Here is a 19,608-nt window from a genome sequence, read left to right on the forward strand (position 1 = left end):
AGGAAGAACTGGGTTCCAATACTAATCTGTGTGACCCTGGGCAAATTTTGCTTGCCTCAAATGTTCTTAAGCACTAGGGATATAATGGCAAAATAATAATAATAATAGTTTCTTCCCCCTCAAGTAGTTATATTCTATTGTAGACAAAGAGTGGACGTTTGCCTTTCCTTCTTGAAGACCATGAGGTGATGCCATGACAAAATTTAAACTTTGGGGATAAGACATCACTATTTGGTTTAAAAAAATAATAATGTTGAGAAAACTGGAAAGCAGTATGGCAGAAATATTTTTTACTAAGATAAGGTCAAAATGCCTACATGGCCTAGATGTAAAGGGAGATAACACAAGAAAATGAGAAGACGGAACATATTATCTATAAAACTTATGAAATGGGGGTGATGATCAACCCTGATGGACTTGCTTATCCTTTCAGTGCCACAACCAGGGACAATTTGGGGCTCTCTTCAATGGAGAATACCATCTGTATCCAGAAAAAGAATTATGGACTTTGAACAAAGACCAAAGACTATTACTGTCAAATTAGGAAAGAACCCATTATATTATAATGTGATTTTACTATCTCATACTTTATATTTCTTCCTTAAGGATATGATTTCTCTGTCATCACATTCAACTGAGATCAATGTATAACATGGAACCAATGTAAACACTAACAGAATGCCTTCTCTGGGGGATGGGGGGAGGGAAGCAAGAATGGGGGAAAATTGTAAAACTCAAAATAAGTAAAATCTTTCTTTCAAAAAAAAGACTTAAGAATAGGAGAAGAACTTATGAATAAACAAGAGAAGAAAGTAGGGGAAATATAAAATGAATAATTGTTATTACATTAAAATAAAAACATTTTGGACAAATAAAACCAATGTAGTCAAGATTAGAAGGAAAGAAGTAAATTGAGGAAAAAAATTTAGACAGTTTCTTATCTCATATCTCATAACTCAAATCTCAAGTATATAGATAACTTTGTCAAATTTATAAGAATATGAGTCATTCCCCAAGTGATAAATGCCAAAAATATGAACAGACAGAATCTGAGAGAAGAAATCAAAACTATATTATATTCACATAAAAATGCTCTAAATCATTATTGATTAAAACAACTTTGAGATATCATCTCATATTTATCAGATTGACTAAAATGATATAAAAGGACAATGACAAATATGGAAGGGGATATAGGAAAAAAGGAACACTGATATATTATTGGTGGAACTGACAATTATTTTGGAGAACAAGAATTATGTCCAAAGAATTATAACTGTGTATATCCACAAAAATGAATGTTGAAAATTATCTTTACATGTAATTGGAAGAAAAGAAAAAGAAAAAACACTGCGTATATCCTTTGACCCAGCAATACCACTATTAGGGTATAGGATGTGGTCAAGAAAGACTGGTATATTGATGTGAGGGCTGCTGAGCCCTTTTCAGGGCTTGGATGTCCACCTGAGCCACCCAACTCTCACCCTGTGACTCCAAGAGGCTATAGCACACATAGCAGCCACACCCTGCTTCCACAGGTAGATTAAACCAGGTTGAGGGTCACTGAGGAAGTCTCAAGCTCATTGGTGAATTGTGGAGGGTGTCTACCACAAGCATGTGAAGTCTTCCACTAGTGGAAAGGGAAGAAGAGAACAATTTGTTCCAACAGTCATGAAGCCAGCTGAAGCAGGTGTTATGGAGTGCTTAGAGTTTGGTTAGACATTGAAGACTTGGAGTTCATCCACTGCATCTAGAGCTATCATCAGTTGTCTTGACTCTGTCTTGCTATGATGGATCATGATGACTTTGGAAGAGAGTGAGACAGTTGAGTTATTGCAACTCTACCTCACTTAAATCTAATTTACGCACACAACAAAAGAGGTCACACATAAACATTCCTCAGAGTCCTGTGGTGAAAGGCAAGTGACAAAGCAGCAGATACAGATACACTGGGAGCTGTAGTCACAGCTCTGCACACAGGCAGCCAAGGCCATAGTGTCATTTCCCTACTGAAAGCAGCAGTAGAATTTGGCAGCCCCCTGGGTGACTGAGCAACCCTGTTAAGGACTGCACTGCTCATATCCTTATGTGAGGAAGGGGCTAGAAAAGGTGCCCTAAAAATTTTCTGCTTACCCAACCCTGGCTTGATTACTGTGGCAGGTGGGGATTTCACAGTGCAGTTGAGACACAAGAATATCAACAAAACATCTTCAAAAAAAATTCTACTCACCACCAGTGCATGGAATGTGGGAACACTCATAGACAACACAAGATCTAACAGACCTGAAAGATGAACAGCTCTTGTTGCAAGAGAACTCAGCAAGTATCATATCAAAATAGCCTTCAGTGAAACAAGGCTGGCAAATGAAGGCCATGTGACTGAAGCTGGAGTTGGATATACATTTTTCCTGGAATAGTTGAAGTAAGGGGAATGCCATGAAACGGGTTATGTTTTGCAATCAAAACTAATCTAGTCAACATTCTTAAATGCCTATCAAAAGGAGTGCATGACAGGTTCATGACAATGAAATTGCCATTTCCAGGAAAACATTATGCCACCATAATCAGGGACTATGTTCCCACCATGATGAACACTGATGAAGTTAAAGAAAAATTTTATGAAGACCTGGAGACTCTTATCATCAATGTGCCAAAAAGAAGACAAATTTATAATTCTGGGTGACTTTAATGATGGAGTAGACCCAGATTTTGAGACATTGCAGGGAGTCCTTGGGAGGAATGGAGTTGGAAACAGCAACAGCGATGGTCAATAATTACTTAAGACTTGTACATCTCATGACCTTCTCATTACAAGTACTGTCTTCCATTTACCTAAATGCAATAAAATTTCCTGGATGCATCCTCATAGAAAACATTGGCATCTAATAGACTAAGTAATTGTAAGGAGAAGAGACAGACCGGATGTGAGAGTGACAAAGGCAATGTGTGGTGCAGAGTGCTGGATTGATCACAGACTCATTCTCTCTAAGCTAAATATTCAAATTCAACCAAAGCAGCAGCCCCAAGGCAAAATGAATACAAGAAGAATTAATGTCAAAAGTTAGAATGGGGGCAGAGCCAAGATGGCAGTGTGAAGGCAGGAATTCCCAGAAATTAGTTCCCCAAAAAAACTCCAAAAGCCATCAAATTTTGACTCTAGCCAAAATTTAGAGGGGCAGAACCCACAGAAACACAGTGATACAATTTCCCAGTCTAAGACAACTTAGAAGTTCTGCAGGAAAGGTCTGTTCCACCAGGACTGGGAATTGGAAAAAGTCGCAGTGCAGCACAGCCAGTCTGGGCACCTGGGTCAGTGACAAAGGGGGCAGTTTCCAGACCTCTTGGCCCAGGGATCACTGGGGACAGCTGGAAGGGGTGGTAAGACAACTCTACCACACTGGAGTGAGTGGGGAGTGGAGCTCTGATCTCAGAGCAGCCCTGCAGTGAGAACCTGCAGTGGGAGGTGGCAGAGCTACCCAACATGTCCAGAGCTCTCAGTCCATAGACAGTAATGGGGTCAGGGGAGACTGCAGAGGTCTCTCTGCTCTCCCTGGGGCAGGACTCAGCTGTTTGCCCACACTCGGTTCCAGGTTGCATTCTAGGCCCCCACAGCACCACCATAGCCAAGCAGGGACCATCCTCACAGCTCCAGGGCAGAGGGGGGGGCCTGAACATAGTCAAGAGAGCAGTCAGAGCCTCTCATAAGACCTTGGAGGAATTAAGGTCCCTGTGATTGTCCCAAAAATCCCCCAAAGCCTTGGAAGTATGGTGAATCAGTCATAAGCTGAGGAAATGAGCAAACAACAGAAAAAGAAGAATCTGACCATAGAAAATTACTTTGGACCCCTGGAGGAACAAAATACATACTCAGATGATGACAAAATTGAATTTTTTGTATCCAAAAACCTCCAAGAGAAATAGAAAATGGGCTCAGGCTATGGATGAGCTCAAAATAAGACTTTGAAAAGCAATTAAGGGAGGTAGAGGAAAAATTGGGATAAGAAATGAGAGTGATGCAGATATATCATGAAAACCAAGTCAGCAACTTGATGAAAGAAATTCAAAAATACTGAAGAAAATAACATATTAAAAACTAGTTTAGGCCAAATGGAAAAAGACACAAAAAGCAAATGAGAAGAATGCCTTAAATAGAAGAATTGGTCAGCTGGAAAAGGAGATAAAAAAGGTCTCTGAAGAAAGTAAAATTATAAAACATTTGACAATGGAAAAATTACATACACATATATATCTGTATATATGCCCCAAAGGCTTAGTATCTAAATGGATAAAAGAAAAGTTCAACAAATCATAGCAAAAACAACACAAGAATTAGATGATGGGAGACTTTAAAATTCCTCTCTCAGAACTGGATAAATTAACCAGAAAGTTAAACAAATATTTCCCAAGCTAACTCAGTGTTTGGAAGGCTCCAAAGAAAAGTGTTAGAAAGAAAAGGTATTAGACTGTCTGCCAAAATGAAGATCTACAAAGCCATTGTGCTGATCCCATTGCTGTATGTCTATGAAACCTAGTCTACTAGCCATGCCAGAAAACTGAATTGTTTCCACTTGAATTTTCTTAGGAAGATTATGAAGATTACTGGACATTGACCCTGGGAATATCACTTACATTTCTCTTGTCCTTAGTTTCCTCATTTGTGGAATTGAGATAAAAAAAACATCAACTTTACAATGGTGTTTGTGAGGAGCAAACAAAATTGCACATATAACATAAACTTAAAGCACTTAAATGCTACCTCTTATTGAAGCTGCTTACTTCACTTTGCGTTGGTTCTTGCATAAGTTCCTTTCCATGCTTTTCATTATTCCCCAGGCTTCCTTACAGCACAGTAATATTTAATTATATTCAAGTATTATAATTTCTTTAAATATCCCTTATTTCATCAACTAATATCTACTAAGTAAGCATCGAGTCTTTGTGCTTGGTGCTTCAAGGGAATGTTAATATGAATGAAACTTGACATCTGCTCTCAAGGAAGGAGAAGATAAAACAACTATCAATTCAGTTCAATGTTTATAATGCTCATGTTACATGCAAGGCAGAGGGCACAGTTCTTGCCCTCAAGGAGCATACATTCTCCTAAAGATAAAACTTATAAATAGTAAATAGAAGATAATTTGAGGAGGGACAAAATATTCATATCATTAATCATGAATCTAATATATTCAATGCACTGTGCTTAATAGTGCTATTCAATAGTGCTATTCAAAATCAGAGATAGGAGGGATGACTTTTAGTTGGGGGGAAGGGATAAAGAAAGGTTTAATGGAAGAGATGGTCCTTGAACTGGGTCTTAAGGGAAGCTGCTTGTTTTGAAAATGCAAAGAGCTGTGGACAAGAGGGTTCTAGCCTGTGTGAGTGCATGGAAGTGAGAGATAATCAGAGTAGGGAATACTGAATAGATCAATTTTTTTCCTGGAATTTTTCCATAGGCTGCTGTTGTGGTTTGCTTTACCTTGGGGCCCACAGTGACGACCTCCCTCCCAGAGGGGAGCTGAGAATAAGGAATAACCACTTCCTAATGCCTCCAGCTCAATTTTATTACTGCTTAGCTTCTACATATATTCTGTTAGGTCTTCTGGGGTAGAACAAAGAGAATGAGGTAATTGGGGGTATAGAAGCAGGGTGTATGTGCAGCATCTTGCGTTACAGGATAAGGGGGTACGTTAGTGGGGAGGTGGTAAAACACAGCTGTGTCTTGTGCCCTTGGCTATGGGGCAGAATGTCCAGCTCCTGAGGACTCTAGTGCCTTATCTCTCAGGGAGGCATGCCAGCTCCTGAGACTGTCCAGGTGGTGGGACCATTAGAATAGCCCATGTTCCCACAGGCTGGAGAGTTTTTCTTTTTGCTTATGTGCAGAGGAACCACAGAAGAGTTTTAAGTAGGAGAGCAATTATGTGGTCAGATCTGTAACTATCATATGAGAGAGAGGGTATAACCATAAGATAGGAATCAAGAACAAAGAACAAGAATTTATCAGGTAAATATGAAGGGGACATTCTAGGCAGAAGAAAGAACAGGAGAAGTTAATGTTCTGATCTTTTCTTTTCAATTGGATTGTAAATACCTACAGAGTAAGAGCCGTATCTGTATTTCTACCGTCTTCCTCCTTCTATCATTTAGCCCAGTGACTGACACATGCTAAGAACTTAATAAATACTTAATAAAAACCTAGGAGTTGTTTTGGATTGCTTTTTTTTTTTTTTAGGTTTTTGCAAGGCAAATGGGGTTAAGTGGCTTGCCCAAGGCCACACAGCTAGGTAATTATTAAGTGTCTGAGACAGGATTTGAACCCAGGTACTCCTGACTCCAAGGCTGGTGCTTTATCCACTATGCCACCTAGCCACCCCTTTGGATTCCTTTTTATCTCTTTCATCTTTGCAACATCTACTCTGACACTGCCAGCACTTTTGTGCAGGTATCATCACTACCTGCTGGTGGGTGTGTCTGCCTCTAGTCTGTCTCCATTCTAATTTATCCTCCTCTATTCAGCTACAAAAGTGTTTTTTTTTTCTAAAGTTTAGGTCTGAGACTTCCAGGGGGGAACCAAGATGATGGTGTGAAGCTAACATGCTCCCAGAGCTTTTCCCTTCCAAAGAAAAATGAAGCCTATACTCTGACATTCAAACTACAGATCCCACTAAGAAAAAGAGAAGATTCAAAGAAGTTTTCAACTGTAGACATCATGGAGGATCTTCAGTGAAGGTCTGTCTCTTTGGGGAAAAGGGGAAGTAAAATCCAGGAGGTGGGTGAACAGGAAAGCTAGCAGGAGACTTTTAGCCACAGTGCAATCCAGGTACAGACAGCTTAACAATAGCAGAGGTCCCAGTACTAGATATCAAGCTAGCAGGGAGGATTTCCAACCCTAAACAAAGTCTGAACTCTGAAAACATCAGGGTAAAAGACAGGACTGAGCATAAAGGAGGGAAAAAACCCCAAAAATCTTCTGCAAAGAGAAGGCCTGGACTGCATAGGCAACATCTTAGCCAACGAGCCAGGGATCAGACCCTAGCCACAGCAAAATAAAAACTTGGATCTATACTCCATATAACCCCAGAGCAGAACTAAAACAGCAAAGATGAACAAAAAAAGCTAAAAGAGCACTCGTTATAGAAAACTACTTTACAGACAAAGATGACAGCAAGGCCACATCTGAAGAAAAAAGCAATAAAAAATCACTCATAGGGGAAGTATCAAAAGAGTCTATTAATTGGACTCAAATACAAAAGCACATCAAAGAGCTTAAAAAAAGAATTTAAAATCCAAAGAAGAGAGGAAGAATAAAAATGGAAAAAAGAAATGAAAATCAAGCAAGAAAAACTGTGAAAAGTTGACCAAAGAAATCAACTCTGTTCAAAGCAAAAATAGCCAACTGGAAATAGAAATACAGAAGCTAAATGTAGAAAATAAAACTCTAAAAATTAGAACCTAACAATTAGAAACCAATGAATGGGTCGGGGTGGGGGCTGCTAGGTGGTGCAGTGGATAGAGCACTGGCCCTGGAGTCAGGAGTACCTGAGTTCAAATCCGGCCTCAGACACTTACTAATTATCTAGCTGTGTGGCCTTGGGCAAGCCACGTAACCCCATTGCCTTGCAAAAAAAAAAAAACCCTAAAAAAAATCTAAAAAAAAAGGCACCATTGGTAATGAAGTTATATCATTACTAAACCTAGGGGTATAGCATCCAGATTCCTAGAAGAAAAGTTGAGCAAATTACAAGGAGACATAGACAACAAAACTTTAATAATGGGAGACCTCAATCTTCCTCTCTCAGAACTAGATGAATCTAACAACAAAATAAACAAGAAAGAAGTTAAGAAGGTGAATAAAATCTTAGAAAACTTAGATATGATAGATCTCTGGAGAAAATAGAAAAGAATTGGCCTTTTTTTTGACAGTACATGACACCTATACCAAATTTGACCATGTACTAGGACATAAAAACCTTATAATCAAATGAAGAAAGGCAGAAATAATAAATACACACTTCTCAGACCATGATACAATAAAAATTACATGTAATAAAGGGCCATGGAAAAAATAAATAAAAAATTAATTGGAAATTAAATAACTTTATCATAAATAATGGGTAGATCAAATAGTACATAATAGAAATAATCAATAATTATGTCCAAGAAATGATAATAATTAGAAATCATACCAAAATTTATGAGATACAGCCAAGGCAGTTTTGAGGGGAAACTTCATATCTCTAAATGCCTATATGAATAAAATAGAAAAAGAGAAGATCAATGAATTGGGTATGCAATTAAAAAGTCTAGAAAAAGAACAATTTAAAGATCCCAATTGAATACCAAATTTGAATTCTGAAAATCAAGGGAAAGCTTAATAAAACTGATAGCAAGAAAACCATCAATCTCATAAATAAAACTAAGAATTGATTTTATGAAAAGCCAGTAAAATAGACAAACCTTTGATTAATCTGATTTTAAAAAAAGAAAGAAGAGAACCAAATTACCAGTATTGAAAGTGAAAAGGATGAACTAACCACCAATGAGGAAATTAAAGAGATAATTCCAAACTACTTTGCTGAACTGTGTACCAATAAATTAGATAACCTGAATGAAATAGATGAATATTTACAAAAATACAAACTTTCCAGATTAAGAGAAGAGGAAATAAATTACTTAAATAACCCTATTTCAAAAAAAGAAATTGAAGAAATCATCAGTAAACTCCCTAAGAAAAAGTCTCCAGGTCCAGATGGATTTACAAGTGAATTCTACCAAACATTTAAGGAACAATTAATTCCTATTCTACATAAACTATTTTAAAAAATAGGAGAGGAAGGAGTTCTGCCAAACTCCTTTTATGACTCCAACATGGTGCGGATACCTATATCAGGAAGAACCAAAACAGACAAAGGAAATTATCCAATCTTTCTAATGAATATTGATGCAAAAATCTTAAATAAAATTTTTGCACTGAGACTACAGCAAGTTATTACTAGGATAGTACATCATGATCAGGTAGGATTTATATCAGGAAGGCAGAGATGGTTCAACATTAGGAAAACACTCAACTTAATTACATACATCAGTAGAAAAACCAACAGAAATCATATGATTATCTTAATAGATGCTGGAAAAGCTTTTGATAAAATACAACATCCATTCCTACAAAAAAGTTAGAAAGTTTAGGAATAAATGGAGTTTTCCTTAAAATAATAAGCAGTATCTATTGAAAACCATCAACAAATATTATGTAATGGGAATAAACTCAGAGCATTTCCAATAAAAACAGGGGTGAAACAAGGATGTCCAATATCATCATTACTATTCAACATAGTGTTAGAAATGCTAGCAGTAGCAATAAGAGAAGAAAAATAAATTGAAGGATTCAGATTTGGCAATGAGGAAGCAAAACTTTCATTCTTTGCAGATGATATGATGGCATAACTAGAGAACCCAAGAAAATCATCTAAAAAACTCATTGAAACAATTAAGAAATTCAGCAAAGTAGTAGGATATAAAATAAACCCACATAAATCATCAGCATTTCTGTATATGAACAATAAAACCAAAGAACAAGAAATAGAAAGAGAAATTCCATTTTATATAAACTACAGACAACATTAAATACTTGGGAATCTACCTCTCAAGACAAACCCAAAAACTGTATGAACACTATTATAAAGTACTTCTCATCCAAATAAAGTCAGATCTAACTAATTGGAAAAATGTCAAATGCTCAAGGGTAGGTTGAGCTAATATAATAAAAATGGCAATTCTACCCAAATTAAGTTACTTATTCAGTGCTATACCAATCAAACTACCAATTAACTACTTTACCAAGCTAGAAAAAATAGTAACAAAATTATTTGGAGCAACAAAAGGGAAAGACTAATGAAAAAAATGTAAAGGAAGGTGGCCTAGCTCTACCAGATCTAAAACTATACTATAAAGCAGCAGTCATCAAAACTGCCTGGTATTGGTTAAGAAATAGAGTAATGGATCGGTGGATTAGAACAGGTTCTAAAGAAGATTCAGTAAAAGACAACAGCAATCTACTATTTGACAAACCCAAAGACATCAGCTTCTGCAAGAACTCACTATTTGACAAAAATTGTTGGGAAAACTGGAAAATAGTAAGGCAAAACTAGGTATAGATCCCCATTTCATACCCTCTACCAAAATAAGGTCAAAATAGGTACAGGATTTAGACATAAAGAGTGACAGTATAGATAAATTAATAGACCAAAAAATACTATATAAGATCTATGGAAAGGGGATAAATTCATGACCTAACAAGAATTAGATGGGGCAGCTAGGTGGCGTAGTGGATAAAGCACCGGCCCTGGAGTCAGGAGTACCTGGGTTCAGATCTGGTCTCAAACACTTAATAATGACCTAGCTGTGTGGCCTTGGGCAAGTCACTTAACCCCATTTGCCTTGCAAAAACCTAAAAAAAAAGAATTAGAGCACATTATAAATAAATGAATGATTTTGACTATATTAAATTAAAAAGTTTTTGCACCATCAAAACCAATGCTGCCAAAATTAGTAGGAAAGCAGAAAGCTGGGAAACAATCTTCACTACTAGGAGTTCTAATAAAGGTCTCATTTCTAAAATATATAGAGAATTACATCAAATTTATAAGGTCACAAGTCATTCACCAATTGATAAAGGATATGAATAGAAAGTTTTCAAATGAAGAAATTAAAGCTATATGTAATCAAATGAAAAAATGCTCACAATCATTATTGATTAGAGAAAAGCAAATTAAAACAACAATAAGATATCATCTCACACCTATCAGATTGCCCAAAATGAGAAAAAGGGAAAATGATCAATGTTGGAGGTTGTGGGAGGATTGGGATTGCTAGTGGAGTTGTGAATGGATGCAATCTTTCTGGAAGAGCAATATGGAACTATGCCCGAAGAGCAATGAAACTGTTCATAATTGACCCAGCAATTCCAATTCTAGATCTAAATCCAGAAGAAATTATAGAAAAAGGGAAAAGTCCTACATGTTCCAAAATATTCATAGCAGCTGTTTTTGTAGTGGCAAAGAATTGGAAATTGAGGGAATGTCCATCAATTGAGGAAAGGGTCAACATGTATACTATGGAATACTATTATTCTATAAGAAACCATAAGTGGTTGGACTCTAGAGAAGCATGGAATGACTTGAGGGATAGGATGCTGAGCAAAGGGAGAAGAGCGAAGAAACAATGTACACAATATTGTGAGATGAACATCCTTGATGGAAGCAGCTCCTCTCAACAGTCCAGAGAGCTAGGACAATTGTATTTGACTGGCCATGTACTCTATTATGCCTATCCAGGTGAAGAAAAACAAAACAAAACAAAACAAAATAAAACTCACCAAAAAAAAAACCCCTCCAGAATCTGATGAATCTTATGCATCTCTTTTCCTTAATCCTAATTCCTCATAAAGAAAATTACTAATCTGTAAACATGTTTATCAAAATATGTATGTACAATACTATCCTGAGCGTTTGCCTCTGAGGGGAGGTGGGGTGGAAGGGAGGGTGGAAGGAAATTTTGTAACTTTGATATATACATGTGCATATTGATGAAAATAAATAAATACATTTAAAAAATAAATAAAGTTTAGGTCCAGTCACATCACATCCATGCTTTTTCCTCTTCCTACCCCACCTCAAAAACCCCCACCTTCAGTGGTTTCATGTTGCCTCCAGCACCCAATAAGAAGTGCCCTATTTTGGCTTTTAAAGCTCTTTAAAATGCAACTCCCTTTTAGCTTTTCAAGCTTCATATCTTTCATTCCCCTTCCTCTTTCTCTTTAATCTAGAGATACTGGCCTCCTCTGGCTGTTCCATGAACTAGACACTGTATCTCTCATCCCTGGGCATGTTCCCTGGTTGTCCCTCAAGCTTAGAACATTCTCTCTCCTCTGCTCTGATTGACCTCTCTAAATATCTTTAAGTCCCAACTAAAATCCTACCTCCTGGGTGGCCAGGTGGTATAGTGGATAGAGCACCGGCCCTGGAGTCAGGAGTACCTGAGTTCAAATCCACCTCAGACACTTAGTAATTACTTAGCTGAGTGGCCTTGGGCAAGTCACTTAACCCCATTTGCCTTGCAATAACCTAAAAAACAATCCTACCTCCTACAGGAAGGTTTCCCTGTCTCCTCTTGATTCCAGTACCTTCCCTTTGTTAATTATTTCCTACTTATCTTGCATATAGCTTTCTTCATATATATTTACTTGCATATTGCCTCCCCATTTGCCTTTTTCTATTTTGAATGCTTCGTATAATGCTCAACACATAGAAGTTCTTATCCAGTTGAAGCTTGGAGAGAGGACACATGGTTCCAGGGTCTCTTTGGGAAGAATGCCTTAGAAGGAGAGAAAAACTGTGAGAAAGAACAGACACATAGAGTGACAATGTTGTCTAAAAAAAAAAATGAATTTTGTTTGCATGTAACAAATATAAATTTCCCCATTGCCAACATCTTAAAGGGGGAAGGCTCCCATCTTTGTGGAGGTTTTTAACTTAATAGATACAAAAGTCATGAGTCAGGAGGGGGCATGCCTTCTGACCTAATGGAATTACTTCTAGTGCCTCTCTGCCCCTAAGGCAACATGATGCACTTCTTGAGTTGAGGGCCACTCCCTTGATGTGACAGGTCCCAATCAATGATCTCTCTCCCTAATATTCATATCTGCTCTTAGTATTCTTCCTAGATCCTTGCTAGGATTAGAAATTCTAGCTAGGACTTAATTACTAGGTCTACAATCCCTACCTCTGCCCAAGGCTTTTTTCAGATCATTCATTATCAGTGCCACTGTTGAGAGTCACCCTTGCCCTTTAACCTTTTATGTGAAGAACAGGGTCTGGTCTGTCTAGAGACTTGATCATATATTATCAATATCTGGAGTTTTCTTTGATATCCAAAAGTCCCTCCACTCCCCCCTCAACAAGCTCATTTATAAGTTCTGTCCCTTCTAACTGTCCCTTGGTGGCATCAACTTTTGACTTTCAGATCCACTTCAAACAGACAATTATTTATCTGAGATCATTTTTCTCTCTTCTTCCTTCTTCTCTCCCTATATAAATGAGAATATGTCAGATCTCTCTTTGCTAAAGTATCTTCTAACTCTCAGTCCACAGTGCTCAATAAAATACCAACTTGCCTGGGAGAGAACCCATGTCTCATGAATTCTTTCTCAGACATCCTATACTGAATTCCAATATTTTGGAGGTGTAAACCCCAACAGCTGGACAAGTAGAGGAGCAGCTTTATCAGATTCTCACTTATATAAATATACTTTTCCCAAATTCCATTTTGGGTCCAGTTCTTAACCAGGCCCTACACATGGATGACTGCAAGATCAGAGAACCTAATAAATGCACATGTTAACCTAATTCCATTTGTTCTTTTTAAAGATCAAATTCTGGATGCTAACACATACTAGGTTAATTCTGTTTGTTCCTTATTAGAACAAACTCTGGAGGTGTTAACTAACACCTGTTTAATTCTTTATTAATGACAAACTGATGAAGATTAACTAGAGGAACTGGTGTTTCAAAAAGTCCCTACTTTCCAGTTTATCTATCTAGACTTTGGGGAATTTCCTCTTTAGTGAGACTCTGCTAAACTGAGATATCTCACTCTCAGAGGGAGAACTCCTCCACTGTGAACATCTGCTTCTTCTCATCAGCAAACTATCTCTGGCTTCTATTTGCCAGATTTATCTGTTTGGATAAATGAATTTATTATTTGCAATTTGTGAAGGTCTTTATTATAACTACCATGTGGTAGGAATCAATCCTTCAGGTAGAGCTTGTGACATTTCTTTCCCATTAAGAGAGAGTGACCAGGAAAGCCTGAACCTAAAATTCATTTCCCCTAGAAGAGCAATATTAAGATGGGTAGACAGATATACTTCTTGGCTGGAACCCCATCTTTGAGGAAAATAGAGAGGGCCAACTTCAGGGCCCCAACCTTTTGATCCCTTCCAGAAAAGAATCAAATTCTCTCTTGGAAATGAATGTCTTCAGTTTCAGAGATATCTATTCCTGCCTTCCTGTGAGTCACATTTACAGAGATCCTGTGGACTTACACACAACATACATAGGCAATATATGCAGTTTACATTTAGCTGTTCATTGCTCACAACATACAAGGAACTTGAAAGTTAAGGATTAATATTTATACACTGAAAGCAGCTATGCAAATTTCTTTTTCTAAAAGAGAAGTGAGACTTTTTTAGACTCAATTTCAGGTCCAGACTCTTCTGGTAAAATCATAAATTCCTCAAGACTATTTTGTATAAACAAAGACCCCAACTCCCAGTCAAGTTGATGCCTTTCAGCTAAAGTGCTATAAATTCTTAATCTTAATTTAAGAATTTGAGGTTAATCTATAATTTTTTAAATTTAATTTTTCCAATTACAATTTATGAAAAATTTTCAACATTCATCCACTTGCATATTTATGTTACACAATTTTTTTCCCACCCTCCCTTTCCAATCCCCTCCCCTCTGTGGTGAAGGGTCTAGTGAATTAATCTATAAATTTAAACTCCTCTATACATATGCAAGAGCACAACAGTACCTGATGTATTAAGTCATTCCTTAGTCCTTTCCTGGTAGCTTCTCTTTCTGCCCCAACCCGCCCAATTCTTTCCATAACTTCTCCTAGTCCTGCCCTGACTCCTAGTCCCACCCCTAATCCCTCCCAGCTCCACCCATCCCTCCCAGTCCTGCCCATAATACCACCTGATCCCTCCTCCAAGGGTTCTTTGAAAAAGCTTGTCTTTCCATCTTCAAACTGCTGGATTCATTTTGCCCAGTCACCCATCTCCTCACCCTTCCCTTTTTCCTCTTCTTAACTGTCCTTGATGTTCTTACCAACCCATCTTACAACTGTTTCTTCTTTGCTTAAAATTTACTATCTTCTTAAAAACCTCATTCTCTTTACCTTGCTGCCTCCCTAAAGAATTCTGTGGATTAATTTGTAATTTTGTTTTGAAGTAAGGGTGAATTAAGATTTATACTGTTTCTTACCCTCCTGAGTCACAGGGCTTTGTGATTTCTTCACTGATCAATGAAACTGCACCAGTCCTTGCAGTCCCCATCTCCTGAGCAATTCTCTCTGTTACATGATTACATATCAATATTTTGATGATAAGATCAGGAAGGAGTGAGGCTAAGCGAATTTAAATCTTCAGAAGATAGAAAAATACATAATAAAACAGATCCAGGATAAAATCATGAAAAAACAAAATTGTTATTAGTCAAATCTGATTACTTTGAAAAGAAAGGGGAAAAAAAACCTGCAAGCAAAATATATTTTCGAAAATGAGACAAAATCACTATCTGAAAAAAAAATGACCATGGTAAATAACTTTTATTTTTTTTTAGGTTTTTTCAAGGCAAATGGGGTTAAGTGGCTTGTCCAAGGTCACATAGCTAGGTAATTATTAAGTGTCTGAGACTAGGTTTGAACCCATGTACTCCTGACTCCAGGGCCGGTGCTTTCCACTGCACCACCTAGCCACCCCAATGGTAAATAACTTTTACTTTTCCTATAAAGTTAAAGAATTTTCCTGTTACTCATTTGGCTAATCTGAGGCAGCACCCATTTAAGTGTAAAGTGTTAGATAAGGAGTTACTGGCAAAAGAAACATCTGCAGGATTTACTATCTCTTTTTCTTTCTTTTTAGGTTTTTTGCAAGGCAATGGGGTTAAGTGGCTTGCCCAAGGCCACACAGCTAGGTAATTATTAAGTGTCTGAGGTTGGATTATGAACTCAGGTACTCCTGACTCCAGGACCAGTGCTCTATCCACTTCACCATCTAGCCACCCCAGGATTTATTATCTCTTAAAAAATATACTGAGAAAAATCTTTCCCTCAAAGTCACTCTTCAAATTCTTTTTTTTTATTCTGTTTATTTTTGGGGAGGCAACTAGGAATTATGGGGATATTCTTATGTGTTGGGCTGTCATGCATCTGGTGTCTGTAATACCAATGTAAGTTATGTAGGTAGACATGGGTTGCCTAAATGTGACTGATAGGAAATCATTGATGATAAGTATCTCTGGAATTTTGTTACATCTCACCAAGGATCACTTTAATCTCTACCTAGAGTATACAGAAATGGGAGTGGGGAGGGAAGGAAATTGGCCTCTCTGTCCCTTAAGATACTAGTATCAGATTAGAAATATTTTTTGTTTTTGCTGCTAGATATTGTTGCTGTAAGAGTATAATTTTTTTTAAGGTTCAAAAGTTTTCCTGGTCACTATTTCTTATGAGGGAAGCATAGTTCAAAAGTTTATCCCCACAGACTTGATTACTTCCCACAAAATTCTAATTATACAAAAAACCATAACAAATAGTGAATAAAGGATAAACCCATTTATCCAAGCAAGTAACAAACAGAAACCAGAGAAGTTATACAGATTAATATAGATCAGATACAGTACAGTGTGAATGAGTTCTTTAGATGGGATTGAAATGTCTCACCTTAACCAAGAAAGAGGTCCTATTTCACCCAGGAGAAAAATTCCTTTAAGCCCTAAAATTAGGAACATATTGAGGTACCAGCTCTTCTATATTTCTGCCACTTCTCAAAGTTTTTTTTCCCTCTCTCTACATGGGTCTCTCCTTGAAAAGGGAGAGAATCCATTATCTCTCTCAATGAAGAAGTAAATGTCTTTCTTTCCAAAAGCTCTGGTAATAACTCCACCTCTCACCCCAATAAACAAGTAAGTCATCATTGTCTTTCAAAATTAAGCGTCCTCTGTGTGTATGTATAAACACATATAGACATAAATACATGCAAATACACATATACACATACAAAATGGATATGTATAAATTATTTTAACTATTTTGAATCCCAAAGGAAATTCCTCAAATCTCTGGTCTAAAGTTGTCTAAAAAGATCATTAAAATAGGTATGGCAGGGGCAGCTAGGTGGCACAGTGAATAAAGCACTGGCCCTGGAGTCAGGAGGACCCGAGTTCAAATCTGACCTCAGACATTTGATAATTGCCTAACTGTGTGACCTTGGGCAAGTCACTTAACCCCATTGCCTTGTAAAAAACAACAAAAATATAGGAATGGCAGATGTCCATTGTGGTTATAATAGTTAAATTTTAGGTTTGCAAAGTACTTTACATTTGTTATCTCATTGTATCCTCATGAGTGGGATATTCCCTCTTAAGAGTTAATATTTCTAGTGAAGTGCTCTCAGGCTTAAAAATCATTAAAAACAAAGACAGATTATTACTATTACTCTTAGACTATTCTTAGAAGAAAGAAGGAGAGAGACCTTGTATTCCAAGCAAGGCACCTCCCCCCATTCTGTTAGGGGGGAAATAATGGCCTATTTACAAAGAGACCTTGCATTTTAAGTTAGTCATCTATTTAATGACAAAACTATCTTTTTTTTTTTTTTTTTTTTTTTTTTTTTTTTTTTTTTTTTAGTTTTTGCATGGCAATGGGGTAAGTGGCTTGCCCAAGGCTACACAGCTAGGTAATTATTAAGTGTCTGAGACCAGATTTGAACTCAGGTACTTCTAATTCCAAAGCCAGGGCTCTATCCACTGCACCACCTAGCAGCCCCATAACAAAACTATCTTAATTAGAACAGTAGACTGTTCCCATGATAAAAACTGCTCATAAGACTTCTCTTGTTTGATGATAAATAGACTGTTACTTCAATAAAATAATTATAATCCTGAAGGTTATTTTCATTTCTGGATAGTGAGGTAATATTTTATGAAAACCTTTCATTCTTTGTTCCTGGGGTAGATTTTCACAAGTAGAATGTAACTCTGAATACTGACCAATGATTTGACAGAGAGGGACAATAGGAAGGAGGAGGCAATCAAGTTAGGCCATATAATCTTGCTTGACTGTCAGTTCGAGGCAGCGCCTTGATCTTCACTACCTTTGTGATACTTGGGGCTGCCCTTTTCTAGAGAAAAACCAAAATAAATTTTCTTTTTTTGTCCAGAGGAGTCTCTATATTTTTAAGTGGATTTTATCCCACACATTCACAATGAAAATTCTTTGAGGTAAGTACTATTGTTATATTTACTCTACAGATGAGGAAGCTGAAGCCAAGTGGAGTTAAGTGATTTGACCAGCACCAAATAACTTGTAAATGCCTAAAGGAGGATTCCAAATCAGATCTTCCTAACCCTAAGTCCAATGTTCCAGGCGCTACACCAACAAAGTGTTCCTAAATTGGTAAAAGTTCTGCAGTGTTTTTTGGCTCAGAGACCATCCTAACAGTTTATTTTTCCAAGTAGAACTCTGCAGGTATTTCTTTTGCTATCTGTTATCTTATCTCCATCATGCTGAATTTTCTTCTTCTTCTTCTTCTTCTTCTTCTTCTATTTCTTCTTTCTTCTTCCTCTTCCTCTTTCTTATTCTTTTTCCTTTTTTTTAACCAAAGCAATGGAAAAACATATTGAAGCACGGAGCAGATAAGGTGGCGCAGTGGATAGAGCACCAGCTCTGGAATCAGGAGGACCTGAGTTCAAATTTGACCTCAGAAACTTAATAATTACTTAGCTATGAGACCTTGGGTAAGTCACTTAACCCCACTGGCTTGTCAAAAAAAACCTTATGACATACTGAAGCAGTTAGGTGGCATAGTGAAAAGACTTGGAATCAGGTGGTTGGTTCTTGTCCTTTGTTAGTGATGAAGACCAAAATGGTATCTCTATAAGAGACAAATTAGAATGTGTCCAATTGTGGCTGATCAGACCAATATGAGCTCAGAATGCACTACTACAGACACATCTGGCACAAATAGTCCATTCGAGTACCTGGGGTGATTGCTCTAAATTTATGTGTGTCACATTTCCTTTGAGTTGCTTCCATTCTTGCAAGAACGGAATTAAATTTTAACTCTGCTGCCACTTTGAGAGGACTCCGAGTAGTCATTTTGGGTTAGGGTTTCAATACCCCGCACAGTATGGCTGAGGTTGGAACCCTTTGACTTGATTTCCCCAAAATGACATTTGGATAACGTCTCACCTGGAAGAATAAATTTGGCCAAAGACATTTGACTTGCCCACATGACTTCTGCCTGGACACTGACATTCAATGCTTATATTTGTAAAGGAATTTTCCTTTAATATCCTGGATCTTTATAGTTCCTAAGCAAACCAGAGAAAGAAGTTTTAGGTAAATTGGATCTAATAGCCAGAGATGGGTTAGGTGTCTGACTCTGACACCTGCTAGCAGCTACATGCTAAGATAGGAATTAAGTTTCCTAAGTTTTTGCATTAGAGGAGATATTTAGGTAAGAAGAATGGGAAATTCTTAGGATAATTACCATTTTAAGTTCTAGTTTAAGGAAAGGAATGTAAGTTAGATAAGTATACCAGGAAAAAGAAAATTGGGAATTTTTTGGGGAAAAAAATTCATGTTTGTGTCATTATTGTAATGAGAGCAAAGGTTAAAATTGTTTTATTTTAAGCCAGATGACTGTTGAATGTATATATTACAAACTTGAGTCAATGTGATAATTCTCATTTGGAATTTGCTCATGCAGTAAAACACTAGTGGAAGTTTATTGTGTTAAAAGTGAAGTATGTATGTCAATATGGC

At 37.2% G+C, this 19,608-nt stretch overlaps 1 protein-coding gene across 9 annotated transcripts in view; it reads right to left on the reverse strand.

Moving 5' to 3' along the window:
- Positions 1-14,646, reverse strand: part of LOC141508798 (small ribosomal subunit protein uS14-like) — a 35,771-nt gene extending 21,125 nt beyond the window's left edge. For 6 of the 9 annotated variants that reach the window (XR_012474503.1, XR_012474504.1, XM_074217724.1 and 3 more), the window contains exons 1-2: positions 14,593-14,646; positions 8,184-8,242 (exon numbers count right to left, since the gene is read on the reverse strand). The gene's annotated coding sequence lies outside the window, so the exon portion shown is untranslated. The remainder of the gene's footprint in view (positions 1-8,183; positions 8,243-14,592) is intronic. The other 3 variants (XM_074217726.1, XM_074217727.1, XR_012474502.1) reach the window with 2 other exon arrangements.
- Between the last annotated feature and the right edge of the window lie 4,962 nt (positions 14,647-19,608).

The sequence above is a fragment of the Macrotis lagotis genome, chromosome 1, assembly GCF_037893015.1.
Source record: "Macrotis lagotis isolate mMagLag1 chromosome 1, bilby.v1.9.chrom.fasta, whole genome shotgun sequence".
NCBI classification, from domain to species: Eukaryota; Metazoa; Chordata; class Mammalia; order Peramelemorphia; family Peramelidae; genus Macrotis; species Macrotis lagotis.